The 14,806-nt window shown below is 33.5% G+C and overlaps 1 pseudogene; it reads right to left on the reverse strand.

The window, feature by feature from the left end:
* Nucleotides 1–373: 373 nt before the first annotated feature.
* The window catches only part of LOC105303450, a 26,250-nt pseudogene continuing 11,817 nt past the window's right edge, over nt 374–14,806 (reverse strand).

The raw sequence follows: 14,806 nt of genomic DNA on the forward strand, positions 1-14,806 counted from the left end.
TTTTTTTTGCCAGTCTTCATTTTATTAAAAACAATCCATATTTTTTGGTTCTGTATGAAGTCATGACTATTGCTTTGACTGGGAGTGAGTCCCCACTGCAATTAAGTATAAAAAATATTTTCCATAATTGGAGTGAGACCGGCATTACTGAGTAAGAGTTGATAAAAATGCTCAAAGAGTTGAGTTTTCGATTTTCAAAATTATTCTTTTTATACAGTACAAAGAAATTATTAGTATTTTGGTTTTTCAACTTCTTGCTTGTTGCTTGGAATGAAAGTCCCCAAAGGCCCTCCCTTAATTTAGTGGAGAATGCAGGCCTTTTTCCAAAGGGTACACTCTTGGGTAGGCTGTGAAGACTCTGGTCTCTGAGGGCTTATATTGGTTTGAGAACAAAGATGGCATCACCTAGAACATAGTAGTCATTGTACATGTCTCTTTCACACAGGTACGGCAGTCTGGTGAAAGCTTCGATAAAAAAACCAGCTTTTCTGAAAACTTCAGTTGTTCATTTTGTTCTTCCTAATTCTGTCCCTTGAGTTCCAAAATTTCTGATGGTTTCACCCACTTGCTACCTACATTCTCCACACAGGGATGAAAGGGTAAGACTAGGCAGAGGATGACCCTTCCTCCAGTTGGTTCCAAGACATTTCTGATGTCTTTTAACAAAGTCAGGGGCCAATCACAGCAAATTCAAGCAGCTGATGTTATCATATGGGAACCTAGTATTCTGCCATTCACTTATATGAAGCACTCTATTTTTTCTGACGCTATCATATCATAGTTTCAGATAGCTCAGTGGCATAAATTTCTTCAAAATGAAGGCTCATAATTTTTGTGCCTTCTCCATCTCTACCACCTAAATCAAGAAGTATATGGGTTTTCCAGTCTGGATTAATTTTAAGCAGTCCCTGAATCTGATCTAGTGAAAACACAAACATTGAGTCTCTTCCTAGCCACCCATTGATAGATGTTCTAGGCATAAACAGGCTAAAAACAGATAACATACAGAAAAAGATATAACAATAAGTAGCTAGCCTGACTTCTCAATGCTGTTGTTTAAAAAGATCTGTATTCCTTAATCGGGGTAACTCTGAATACAGCCTGGAATTTAAACAATTTCTCTCTACATTGCACATACACCACTGGTGGTTCTCCTTCCTGCCACCCACGCACCAACTGCCTGCCCAGGCCGTGCATCTTGTTCACCTACAGGGAGCATGAACAGGCTCTGCAGAGACATCCTCTGAGGCAGCCATACCAACTCCAGGCTCAGGCACAGTCAGCTACCAGCAGTCTCATGCGGGACCGCGGTTGCTCATTGGAATCACTGCCGCCCCGCAAGACCTGTTGTGCCCAACTTGCCTATCCAGACCCTGCAGGGACAAGGTGCACAGATGGGACCAGGCCACCAGCACAGCCTCCACCTCCCCCTTCCTATCTGCTGCTAGAATGCCACCACCTGTGACGCGAGTTTCCACCCTAAGCATTTACTGACAGGTGGGGAGGGGGGCTGGCATTATGTATTTCTAATAAATGCTAATAATATAACCCAAGTGCTAATAATATAAACCAAGAAAGAAGTTCGAAACTAAAATTAAACTTAAATAGGTGTTTATTTAAATTACTCATTTAAATAATTTTTTTGTTCTTCTGATTATAAAAGATAATTCATAGCATAAGCAATAAAGATATATGTATGGGAATACATTTCAACAAGGCAAAGATAGAAACTCAGAGGCAAAAGGGAGAGAAACATGTTCTAAATGAAAGAACAGAACAAAGCTGCAGAAAAAAAAAAAAACTAAACAAAATGGAGACAAGCACTCTACTAGATGCAGACTTCAAAACACTGATTTAAGGTTGCTCAATAAACTTAGAGGAAGAGTAGATGAATTCAGCGTAATCTTTAAGAAAGATTGAAAACATAAAAACAGAGATAGAAAACATAAAAAAGAATCAGTCAGAAATGAAGAATATAAAACCTGAAATGAATACATTAGAGAGAACCAGTAGATTAGATGAAGCAGAGGATCAAATTGGCTATTGGAAAGATAAGGTGGCAGAAAACACCAAATCAGAACAGTGACAAGAAAACAGAATCCAAAAAAAATGAGGATGATTTAAGGCAGTGGTCCCCATCCTTTTTGGCACCAAGGACCAATACTACTATGAGAATCTAATGCCTGATGATCTGAGGTGGAGCTGAGGCAGTGATGCTAGTGCTGGGGAGCAGCTGCAAATACAGATGGAGCTTCACTTGCTCATCCACTGCTCACCTCTGGCTGTGTGTCCCGGTTCCTAACAGGTCGCAGACTGGTATTGCTCCGTGGTGCGGAGGTAGGGGAACCCTAGTTTAAGAGACCTCTGGGACATCAGGTATACCAATATTCACATCATAGAGGTACCAGAAAAAGAAGAGAGAGAACAAGGAATTGAAAACCTATTTGAAGAAATAATGATGGAAAACTTCCCTAACCTGGCAAAGGAAATCGATATACAAGCCCAGGAAGCACAGAGTCCCAAGCAAAGTGAACTCAAAGAGGCTCACAGCAAGACACATCATAATTAAAATATTAAAGCTTAAAGACAAAGAGAGACTCTTAAAAGTAGCAAGAGACAGCAGTTGAAGAAAAAAGTACCTACAAGGGAGCTCCCATTGACTGTTAGCTGATTTCTCAGCAGAAAGTTTTCAGGCCAGAAGAGACTGACATGAAATATTCAAAGTGATGAAAAGTAAGGGCCTACAACCAAGATTACTCCACCAAGCAAAGCTATCATTTAGAATCAAAGGACAGAAAAGAGCTTCCCAGACAAGAAGACCTAAAGAAGTTCATCGACAACAAATTACTACTATGAAGAATGCTGAAATAGAACAAGGAGAAGAAGAGATCAAATATATTAATGATAAAATGGCAAAAACTACATATCTATCTATAATTAAATGAAAATGAATTAAATGCTCCAGTCACAGATAGGGTGGCTGAATAAGAAAACAAGACCCATACATATACTGCCTATAAGAGACTCACTTCAGATTGAAAGACACACACAGATTGAAAGTAAAGAGATAGAAAAAGATATTTCATAAAAATGCAAACAAAACAAAACAAAGTTGAGATAGTAATACTTATACCAAACAAAACAGACTTTGCAACAAAGGCTAAAACAAGAGACAAAGAAGGAGCCAGTGATCCCACTTCTGGATATTTATCTAAAGAAACTCAATATATTACTACTTTTAAGGCACATGTGGATCCATATATTCACTGCAGCATTACTTACAATAACCAAGATATGGAGGCAATCTGAGTGTCCATCAGTGGATGAATAGGGAAAGAAGAGGTGGTACATATATACAATGGAATATTTCTCAACCATTAAAGAAAAAAAAGGAATCTTGCCATCTGCAACAACATGGATGGTCCTAGAGGGTGCTTTGCTAAATGGGGTAAGTTAGATAGAGAGAGAAAAAAGATTCACTTACATGTGAATCTAAAGAACAAAACAAACAAAACAGAAACAGGCTTACAGATACAGAGCACGTTTTGATGGTTGCCAGATGGGAGGGTTTTGAGGGAGTGGGTGCAAAAGAGGAAGAGATTAAGAAGTACAAATTGGTAGTTACAAAATACTCATGGGAATGTAAACTATAGCATAAGAAATATAGTCAATAATATTGTAATAACTATGTATGGTGTCAGATGGGTACTAGATTTGTCAGGGTAATCACTTCATAAATTATGTAAATTTCTAATTTCTATGTTGTACACCTAAAACTAATATAATATCACATGCCAACTGTAATTGAAAAATAATTTTAAAATATTGAAATTAATTTAAGAAATTTTTATTTTATATTTAGTACATTGATTAGACATTTATATAGTTTATAAAGTGATCCCCCTGATTACTCTTGCTCTCATCTGTCTCTACATATAGCCACTATACTATTGACTATATTCCCTATGCTGTACTCTACATCCCCTTGACTATTTTATAACCACTCATTTTTACTTCATCCCTTCACCTTTTTCACCCAGCCCTCCAAACCCCTTTCCCTCTGGCTACTACCAGATTGTCTTCTGTATCTGTGAGTCTGTTTTCATTTAGTTTGTTTCTTTCGTTCCTTAAATTCCACATATAAGTGAAATCATATGATATTTATCTTTCTCTGTCTGACTTATTTCACTCCATATAATACCCTCTAGGTCCATCCATGGCATCGCAAATGGCAGGATTTCATTTTGTGTGTGTGTGTGTGTGTGTGTGTGTGTGTGTGTGTGTGTGTGTGTGTCTCTAATAGTCCATTGTATATATGTACTATAACTTCTTTACCCAATTGTCTATTGATGAGCATTTAGGTTGCTTCCACATCTCGGCTATTGTGAATAGTGTTGCTGTAAATGCAGGGGTGCATAGATTTTTATGAATTAGTGTTTTGATTTTCTTGGCATGAATACCTAGAAAGTGAAATTGCTGGGTCAAAAGGTAGTTTTATTTTTAATTTTTTCAAAAACCTCCAAACTGTTTTCCATAGTGGATGTACCATTTTATAATCCCACCAACAGGGTATAAGTGTTCTCTTTTCTTCACATCCTCACCAACACTTTTTTAAAAAAAATATTATTTATTGATGATAGCCACTTTGACAGGTGTTAGGTAATATCTCATTGTGGTTTTAATTTGCATTTCCCTGATGATTAGTCATCTTGAGCATCTTTTGATATGTCTATTGGCCATGTGTATAACCAGTTTGGAGAAATATCTATTCAGGTCTTCTGCCCATTTTTTATATTAAATTGTTTTTTGTTGTTAAGTTATATGAGTTCTTTATAAATTTTGCATAATAATCCCTTATCCGATGTATTATAATAATAAACTCAAAATGGAATAAGACTTACGTGTTAAAACCTGAAATCATAAAACTTCTAGAAGAAAATATAGGCAATAAACTCTCTGATATTGCTATTTGTAATTTTTTTTTCTGATTTATTTCCTTAGGCAAGGGAAGCAAAAGAAAAAATAAATGGGACTACATCAAACTAAAAAGTTTTTGAAATTATTTTTAACTAAACTATTTTATATTTAATTAATTTTGTAATATGTTTCAGAGTTTTCTTTCAGTTGTGATATGGTTTTTGACTGTCTTATCTTTTCCACCCTCTTCTCTTACTACACTTGTTGTCAAGTGTTTATTTAACAAATATCATTGGGATGTCTGTGCATTCTTTCATTCATCATTCAACAAATATTTGTTGAGAGCTTGCTATGTGCCAGGCACTCTTCTAAACCTTGGGTATATAGCTGTGAAAATAAGATAAATTTCCTACTTTTGTGCAGTTTATCTTCTAGCAAAAGAGACAGAATACACATAAATAAACAAGCAAATATAAAAAACAATGCAGTGATGTGTTATAAAGAAAATAAAAGAAGGGTATAGAAACTGATGGAGTGTCTTTTTTTTTTCAGAGAGGGGGCAGGGGAGCTTTTAAACAAAATCTTAGGAGGAGCTGAGAGACTGAGCCAAGTAACATCCAAGGAAAAGTTGTAAATGAAAGATTAGAAGTAAGATCAAGATAAAACACTCTATTTATCTAGTAGGAAAGCAGCACTGAAGTTTGAAGTCACTCATTCAATTCTGAGATAAATCACTTTATTTTTTCAAAAGCATGTTTGATAGCTTCTTATTACATGATTGAAACAACTGCAGTACTGTAAACCAGAAATCTATTTTTCATTGAAAAACATTTTTTCATCTTTTAGGCAATTTCAGGTTGATTTTCTAAAATGAACTAAGATTTAATTTTATCATGATTATATTAAATATATTAATCTTTGCAGCTCATTTAGATTTATGAAGAGAAAGCCACATAATGAATTTGGATATGATTTCAGCTAAATTTGAAAGCCAATTTCTCAAGAAATGAAGAAGTGTGTTACATTACTTAGCAGGGATCACACAGAGTCAGCCTGGTTTCTCCAAGAACAGGTGATGTTAGAGTAGCTTCATTTTTTTTTTTTTTTTGACAGAATTGCTAGGCTGGTAGATCAGAGGAATTGTAGATATAAAGCTTATCTGGATTTTATTAAAGTAATTGAAAGTTTCTTTAAGCTTGTGACGAGATTATGGGCTTGGCGTTAGTACAGCTATGTTTCTTGGTAACTGATTGATAGGATATATCCCAGTTTAATACTTAACAGATAAAGTTTGGCTTGGAGAAAGTTTCTGGTAATGTGGCTTAGGGATCTGTTCTTGCCCTGTGCATTTCAACAATTTTACTAGTGACTTAAATGATGAATTAGGTCAAAGTCATACTTGATATGCTAAAGTGATATGGCAGAGCGACAAAATGTTCTTCAGAAATAAACATTAAAGTTTTATCATTGGATCAAAGAAAATATCAGCTGCAACAAGAACAAAATACAGAATATATGACTTAGGAGAAGCATATGTGGAAACTAAGATTTTCATTTAATGTGGGTAAGCAGTTTAACGTGGCTGCCAAAATTGCCACCTTGAGCTGTGTCATTTGAAAGAATCGTGTCTGGAACACGGGTGATTCATGCTTTGCTCTACTTTGCATTAGCCAGACCATATGCCATTTTCAGTTTTAGGCACCAGGCTATATTTAGGAATATATTAGGAGAAAAGAAACCAAGGTAGTGAAAGAACTTGAAAGAGTATCACAAGAAGAAACATTAAGACAAGAGGATACTTCATCTATTAAGGAGATGTAACAAATATGAAGAGTGGAAAGGGAAAATAAATAGAAACCAAATGGAATCAAATTTAAGTTTAACATGACTGTAACCTAAGGATAAACTGGTCCAGAGAGTGACTGTATTAGTTTTTTTGGGTTGCCGTAACAAAGTACCACAAACTGGGTGGCTTAAACAATAGAATTTTGTTGTCTCAGTTCTGGAGACAACAGGTCTGAGATTAAGATTTTAGCAGAATTGAATGCTTCTGAGAGTCAAAGGGGAGAATCTGTTCCACTCTCTCTCCTAGCCTCTCGTGGTTTGGTTGCAATCTTTGGTGTTCTTTGTCTTGTTGCATCGCCTCCATCTCTGCCTGTTCACATAATGTTCTTCCTTTGTGTGTCTATCTCTAAATTCGCCCCTTTTTTATAAGGAAACCAGTCATATTAAATGAGGGGCCCATCCTACTTCAGCATGACTTCATCTTAACTAATTACATCTACAATGACTCTATTTCCAAATGAGGTCACATTCTGAGGTTCTGGGTGTTAGAACCTCAACATATGAGTTTTTAGGGTATGCAATTCAACACATCACAGTGACTGATAACTGAATGTCATCCTAGAGATAAAGGCATACAATTTTTCCTCAGGGATTTGTTTTTCTTTAAACACTGAGATCAAAGAGCTATGATAGGCTGGTTGAGAAATACATATTTAAAAAAAAAAACACATTTTCTATTATTATTAAGAGGGTGGTAAATATTTTAAATAATCTGTAGAATATTTTTAATGATACTTACTATTTCCAGAAGTTGGTATAGTGCTTTATTACTTCACTTAATCTTCCTTACCACTCTAAGAAGTAGTTACCATTATTATTCCTATTTTTCCAGATGAAGGAACTGAGGCACAAAGATTAAATAATTTGTACAAGATTGTAGAACTTTATGAGTAGTAGAACTAGGATTATTAATATCAGTTTCATAAACTATATTTCATAATATATGGAGCTAGAGAAAGTCTCAAAATTTGATTTAAAAATGACTACCACCTTATTAAGAAATTATATAAATGAGTATCACTGATAAGTTCCTTTTCAAACTCACTAAGCATTGCTCACTATGGATAAGGAAATGTGAATATGCTTTCATTGTTATTAATATGACGATTCAATGATGGAGAAGCTGATATCAAAGTTGGGGAGTATTTTCAAGCTAAAAATCTTGTTTTTGACCCCTTTCCCCCATTCCATAATGTTTCTTTTCTCACATGTAGTTTTTACCAGAGTAGTGAATCAAATGGAATTGACAGTAGTATGCTACAACCCTTGGATGTATTTCAGCTGAGGAAGGTTGAAAGCCACTGAAATTTATTATTCCATGTTATTTTTCTAAATAATCTTTTGATTATTTAGAAATTTATTGTTCCATGTTATTTTTCTAAATAATCTTTTGATGACATTTATATATTGCTTAGTGGCATTATATTTAGAGCATTGTTTGGGAAGTTGCAATTTTGTCTTTTAATTCATACATATACAATAAAGCCTTGTAGAAGCTGACAACGAAGACTTTTTAAAACTGAAATTCATGAATACCACAGTTTTGCTTATCTATGTAACAACTATCCCCGAAAATAGTGACTTAAAACAAGAATTTATTACCAATTTCCATGATTCTGTGATTGACTGGATTCAAGTGATAAATTCTCACTTAGGGTCTCTTGTGTCGTTGCATTCAGATAGCAACTGGACTCGATCATTTTAAAGCTCAATAAAGCTTTTTTTTTTTTTTTTCTTCCACACATCTAGTGATTTTGAGCTCTCTGGCTTCTCTCTGTCCAGCCTATGCCTTATTTTCCAGCTTCCACATGGCTTGGGCTTGTTATTGCATGGTGGTACAAAGTACTCATATGTCTAATGTAGTGGCTGACTTTCAAGATGTACAAAGTGTGCTCTTTCAGGCCAATTGAAAACTATGCTGAAACTGTTATGGAATCACTTCCACTGTATCTATTTGTTAAAGTAGTTTAGGGCCAGATCGGATTCAGAAGGTGGATTGTAGATTCCACATCTTAATGGGAAAGTACCAAGAACATGTGAAATGGGATCTATCATTATAGCCATTTTTGAGAAATATGATCTGCTGCAAGATCTATAGCACCCAGACAGACTTTGCACATGATAACAAGGAAAGAGAATAACACAAATATATTAAGATGTGTCTGCTACATAGATTCCTAGACTTCACTTGCCAGCCAAGTGACTTACTTACATTCAAGGTCATAAATTTTTGGGAGTCTAACAAGAGTGGTCAAAATTTCTAATTAGTCTTCTATTATCCAGTCCTTCCTGCTCAGAGAAGGCTGGGCAAAGAATCTTGAATGGATATCTCTTGGAGTCTATCAGTAATGGACAAAAATCCTTAATTGGTCTGCTTCCCTTATTATCTAATCCTTCTCTCTTAGAGGAAGCTGAGCACAGGAACCGAGGCTAGGTGTACAGTCAAGAGCTAGTATCCTGGCGTGGAATCCAAGTCAAACCCACAGTATCATGGTCAACCAAATTAAGGGACAAACAGATAGAAACAGAAAACCATGCAGGGTAGTAAGGACTAAAATTCAGGGGTAGGTAAGAAAACCTAAAAAATTATGAATTGCAAGATTAATAGTACCAATAATCATATAAATTTCAGAATGTTAGGATAGGCCTGACTGTGCTTAAGATCAGAATTGGTTCAAGATGTTGGGTTAGAGTTGAGATAATGGTAGGATTTTGGTAGCCCCAGCTAGGAGGAGAGGCCAGAAAGGATGCCAGGGAGGAACTGATATCTTTTGATTATTGATTTTTCTAACTTGCAACTTTTATAGCCATTGATGACTGATTTGTTATTGTCAAAGAAAGATTAAAAACAGTTATCAATCATTTTAAGTACCTGAAAAATATAGAATTCATAAGATGTTTTATTCATAGAATATTTTTATAGATGATACCATATAATTTTGATAGGCTAAACAGTAGAATGTAAAAGTATAAATATATTTTATTGTTTTATTCATACATTCTTTAGTTTCTAGTAATCTGAATTTTCTAAGAAATAAGTTTTACATGTGGAAATACTGTGAATAATATATACATTTGTGAGTATCCTGGATTGCATTATTTTTTTTCTACTACTATAGCTTATAATAGAACCACTCTATATTACCTAAAAAAATTGAACTTAGGTATAGTTGATTTAATTTGATGATTTTATCATCTTGTTAAACAATGATATGATATATCATTGCATAGTCTGGTTGACTTTTATACCATTGTTTGTGAGATTAATCAGAAGGAATATAAGGGCAATTTAGTTTCTGAATTTAAACCCACGCCAAAGTTTCAAATTTCTACAGAGGAAGTGCTTCCTGAACTTGCCAGAATAGGATTGGAATTGTTCTAGCTAAAGAGAAGTGTTGAATAATGATGAGTTTTTCTAAGCTCAGCTAATCTATTTTTAGTTGTAACATAGTGAATGAGAATCAAATCAGGCCTTCTGAGAAAAATGGCAATAGCATTAAGTGGCTATAGACTTTTAAAGAATAGCAGTTGCATTTGGATAATTCTTTTTTTCAATCATGTGAATCATTAGCTAATATTTTATTAATTAGAATATTGTTAGTAAAAAGTTCTGGTTTTATAACCTGAGGACAGAAAACTAAATCCAACCTTCTCCCTGTTAAGCTTTTTATATAAGAAACAGCACAAGTAATTAAGAATAAAATGATTCACAAAATACTTATAGCATGTTTCTTACCTTACTGAAAAACAATAAAATAACTTATTTAGGTATTGAACCTATTAAGAGTGTGCATACCAAAGAAATAAACCCTAGTTAACTCAAATATAAAAAATGGTCCTCAAAAATGAAGAGGATATGTGTGCATATATGTAATACATGTTATATATAAAAATGTATAATAGTATTAATGAATTTTAACACATTTTTATGATTTTAAAAATAATAAACATGTAGAATTTATTGTGACTTTGAGAAAGTATTTGGAATTATTATATTGATTTTGCTTATTTATAATCTTTTTACTAATGAATATAGAATTACACATGAACACTGTTACTATTTTTCATTTTGTGGGTTTTTAAATAGTACATATCTTAGAAAGGTTTTATATTTTGTGGTTTTCGTTAAAAATTTCTCTGTTTTACAAATTTTTTAACTAAAAAGGCTACATTTAGGTCACCAGAGAAATTCTTAAATTTTCTCATTTTATAACTTTTTGTTTTATCTTCTCTACTTAGAATTTACATCCTGCCTATTTCTGAAAAGATTTGCAGTGGCTTGTGAAATTACACATAATGCAAAATAAGGGAATTAGGGAGAGAAATGAAAAGACATCATTTAAATATAGCAGAGGGAATGAAGTGAACAGACACCCAAGGTAGGTGAATGTTAGAACTGGAGCACTGAACTTGGCTCTAACTTTCCTATCAGCCAGGACAAAGAGGAAAATCTCATGAGATTGTAGAATTTTAATTTCTGACTAGAGAAAACATTTAGACATTAGGATTTTTTTTTTTAAGTTGATCTAGGTTGAATTTTGATAACTTGTCTAAGAGACATTACATTAGAAACAGAATAGGTATTATTGCTTCATTTAAGACAAACATACTCATTCTGTTCAAAGATAATTATAAAAATCCATATCTATATTCAATGCTTTCTTATGTTGTTCTATTTGAAAAGTAATACACGTGTATGGAAAAAAAAATTAAACTTTCCAAAATGACATATAATTAAAAGCTAAAGTATCTTTAGTGTCTTAACTTTTTCCTACCTCCTCCTCTTTCCTCATAATTAGCATTTTTGACATTCTGATTTAAGCTCCTGTGGTGGTTGTCTCTGTGACTCTAAATAATACGGTTACAAAAAAGAAAAAAGAAAAAAAAAGATAAAAGAAACTAACTGAACTAGAAAAATTATATGGTTACACTTTATTTCTTGATTATCAAATTAAGCAGTAGTGATAGACTTTCTACTATTGATTAGGAATGGAGTTCATTTACTTTGCCAACATTTTTCTCCTCACTCTTTCTCTCAATTTTTAAGTCATGTTATTATATTTTAATTCTCTTATTGAGTAAAAGTTTAAATTGTACTTGTTTGTATTTCCTGACCCATAGTCTTGAGACAGTATCACTTGAATCCTAGTAAAGAAGAGGAAATCAGTGCCCTTACACTTCCTTCCTTCTCTTTCCCCGTCTTCTTTCTCCAATTCTGCCAGCTCCACCTTACTTTTACATAATTTGTGTTCAAATTATAAAAGTTGGAAACTGGTGGCCAGAGGACCATAGCTAGATATTCAGAAGTATTAGGTCTGACCCACATGGCGACTCTTTATTTTTAAAGGAAACTGAATTAATAGCTAATATGTGAAAATAGAGATTTCATATGAATATTCACCTTTGTTTTTCTAGAAAAATGGAAGAGCTGGTACTATTGGGACCACATTTCTGTGTGTTTGTAATTGATTGCAGCAGTGTAATAACTTCCTTCTTTAGATGAAGCTTCTGTTCATTTCTTCCCAGTTGCTTTGATGCATTTACTTTACCTTCTTTCCCCTGTAAGCACCTGAGTTTGTCCCTTAGTTTTATTCTGTAATTATCATTCAATGGTCTATGCTTTGTTTTATTCAGTACTTAGTTTTATTCTGTAATTATCATTCAATGGTCTATGCTTTGTTTATAGGATGATTCTGTTCTGTGTTCTGGAATATCTCCTTGACTTTTTGTTTTAGCTTTTTATTTACTTAAAAAAAAATTAGTTCATCAATCATTTTATTTTAACCATAACAGTTATTTTCTGAGTGCAAGGTATAATAGAGATAATCTAAACCCCCTTGATTAGAGGGTTTTTCTGTTTTTACGTTTTCCTCTAATTTTCTGAATTATATGTTGCCTCTAAAATCATTTGTTCTTGTTTATTCTTGTCCATTTTGTTGTTGTTGTTGTTATTCTAATAGGTTATTTTTGGTTGTCCTTCCCAATTTGTAATTGTAGGACTGTGACTGGATTGACATCACTAGCACTTTTTCTCTTCTTGCCAGTTCCTTTTCAGCTTCTTTCTCAGCCCCTTCCTCCTCTGTTGCTTTACAAGTACACCTAGTAATGGTGGGCTCAGTTCTCCCCTTTTCATCTGTACATGTTCCGCAGGTGATCTCAGGCGTTCCTATGACTTTAAATAGCAATTGTGCCAATGTTTAAAACCTTCAGTAGTTTCGCTTTACATTTAGAATAAAGCTAAACTCTTCTCTGACCTAAAGAGCAAACATTATCTGGCTCTTGCTTCCACTTTGATCGCACTCGTACCTCTCTTCCCCTCATAGAGTATAATCCAGGCACAGTAGCCTTCTTCTTGTTACTCAAGCACGCCCGTCTGATCCCGACCCTAGGAATCTAGGTAGGCAAGGACCTCTGCCTAGTGTGCACTCCTTTTGTTCAACTCATGGTTATCCAGGCATCGGTTTTGGTGCTAAAGCTTTTGATCTCTCTATTTTTCAGAGTACCTCATCTGACATAGCTTCCAAGTACCTTGCACTCACTTAGTAATTCTGTGTGTGGCCCCTATTGTGATCCTGATATTTTTCCTATTCATTTATAAATGTCTTTATAACTTTCACACCTGAATAAAAGTTCTGTGAGAGCAGATACCAGGTCCAAATTGTTTTCTATTGTGTCCATAGACCTTAGAACAGGTTTTGAATTTATGGCGGGTATTCCAGAAATAATTAGTTCCCTGTTTTCAGAACTTGTGTATATTTCTTCCTTTTTGTTCCTTGTTATTATAATTAGATTAGGAAGAGAAATAAATCTGTTTTCTCAGGATGCCATCTTGAACCAGAGGAGTCATTACGTGATGTTTGAATTTTTAAAAATAATTAATTAATTAAATTGAAGAAATGCTTTAAATTTTCTTTTTTCCCCATCTACCTCCCCGCTTCCCCCTCTTCTCTGGTAACCACTAGTCCACTGTGAATTTTTTTTTAAGTAACCAAATAAATAGTAATTTTAGGAGAAAATTATATTATACATATATATACACATATATGTATTTATTTATTTATTTATTTGTTTGTTTATTTATTTATTTATTATTTTGTGTGTGTGGGGGGGCCTTGATTTTGCTTTTGGTACCTAAGTAGTGTAGAAGATAAATTATTTTTAATTTCTTTCCATAGGTAAAATTTCTGTAAAGATCACTTTGAAAAATAGATGAGTCATTATTTATCTGGATAATAATCAGAAAATATTACTCTCAGATTCTCCAAAGTGATTTTATGAAAGATATCTTAGGTAATTAAATCTAATTTTACTTTTTCAGACTTCTCTTGGAGAACTTTTCAGTAAAAAATAAATATCAGTAAGGAGACAATTTTTTTCAAATTTCTCAATGGGATTTTGAATTTAACTTGCATGATGTTTGGTGTTTTTCCTTGAAATCAGTTTGAAAGCTCTTATGTTTTAAGAGTTTCATTAAGTCAAGTGAAGATGAGTTTTGCATTAATTTGCTGTATGTATAACTGACTTTAAGGATGAATTATTCAAGTACATTATATTGAGCAATGATGCTAGCAGCTACTCTTTAAAGCTTTAGGTTCAATGAGTATATATATTCAATTTCTTCTTTGTGTTTCAAATATTGAGCAAATCTGTCCTTCAATTCTTCAATTCAATGAAGGAAATTTTCCTTTAACAAACATGGAAATTCAGAATAAAAGGAAAGTTGAATTTTATTGTTGTGTTAACATTTTTACTAAAAAAAGGAAAAATATAGAATTAATATTAATTTTCTGATAATTAACTGAAAGCAAAGTTAATGTCTTATAGATTTTTGAAAACAGTTCTGAAAGTTAGTAACTTTTCTGTGTGGTATATATTCCAACAACTGATTTTTAATTTGATCATTTCTCTGTGTTTTTTTTTTTTTTTTGGTCTAAAATTTTGGTTTTATATGTAACAGGGCTGGAGTTTCATAATACACAATTTATTTTATACTATTCTTTCTCTCTATTAATTGGGCTCATTTCCTTCAGTTTTCAAAGACCTA

Source organism: Pteropus vampyrus, unplaced genomic scaffold (genome assembly GCF_000151845.1).
Source record: "Pteropus vampyrus isolate Shadow unplaced genomic scaffold, Pvam_2.0 Scaffold10, whole genome shotgun sequence".
NCBI lineage: Eukaryota > Metazoa > Chordata > Mammalia > Chiroptera > Pteropodidae > Pteropus > Pteropus vampyrus.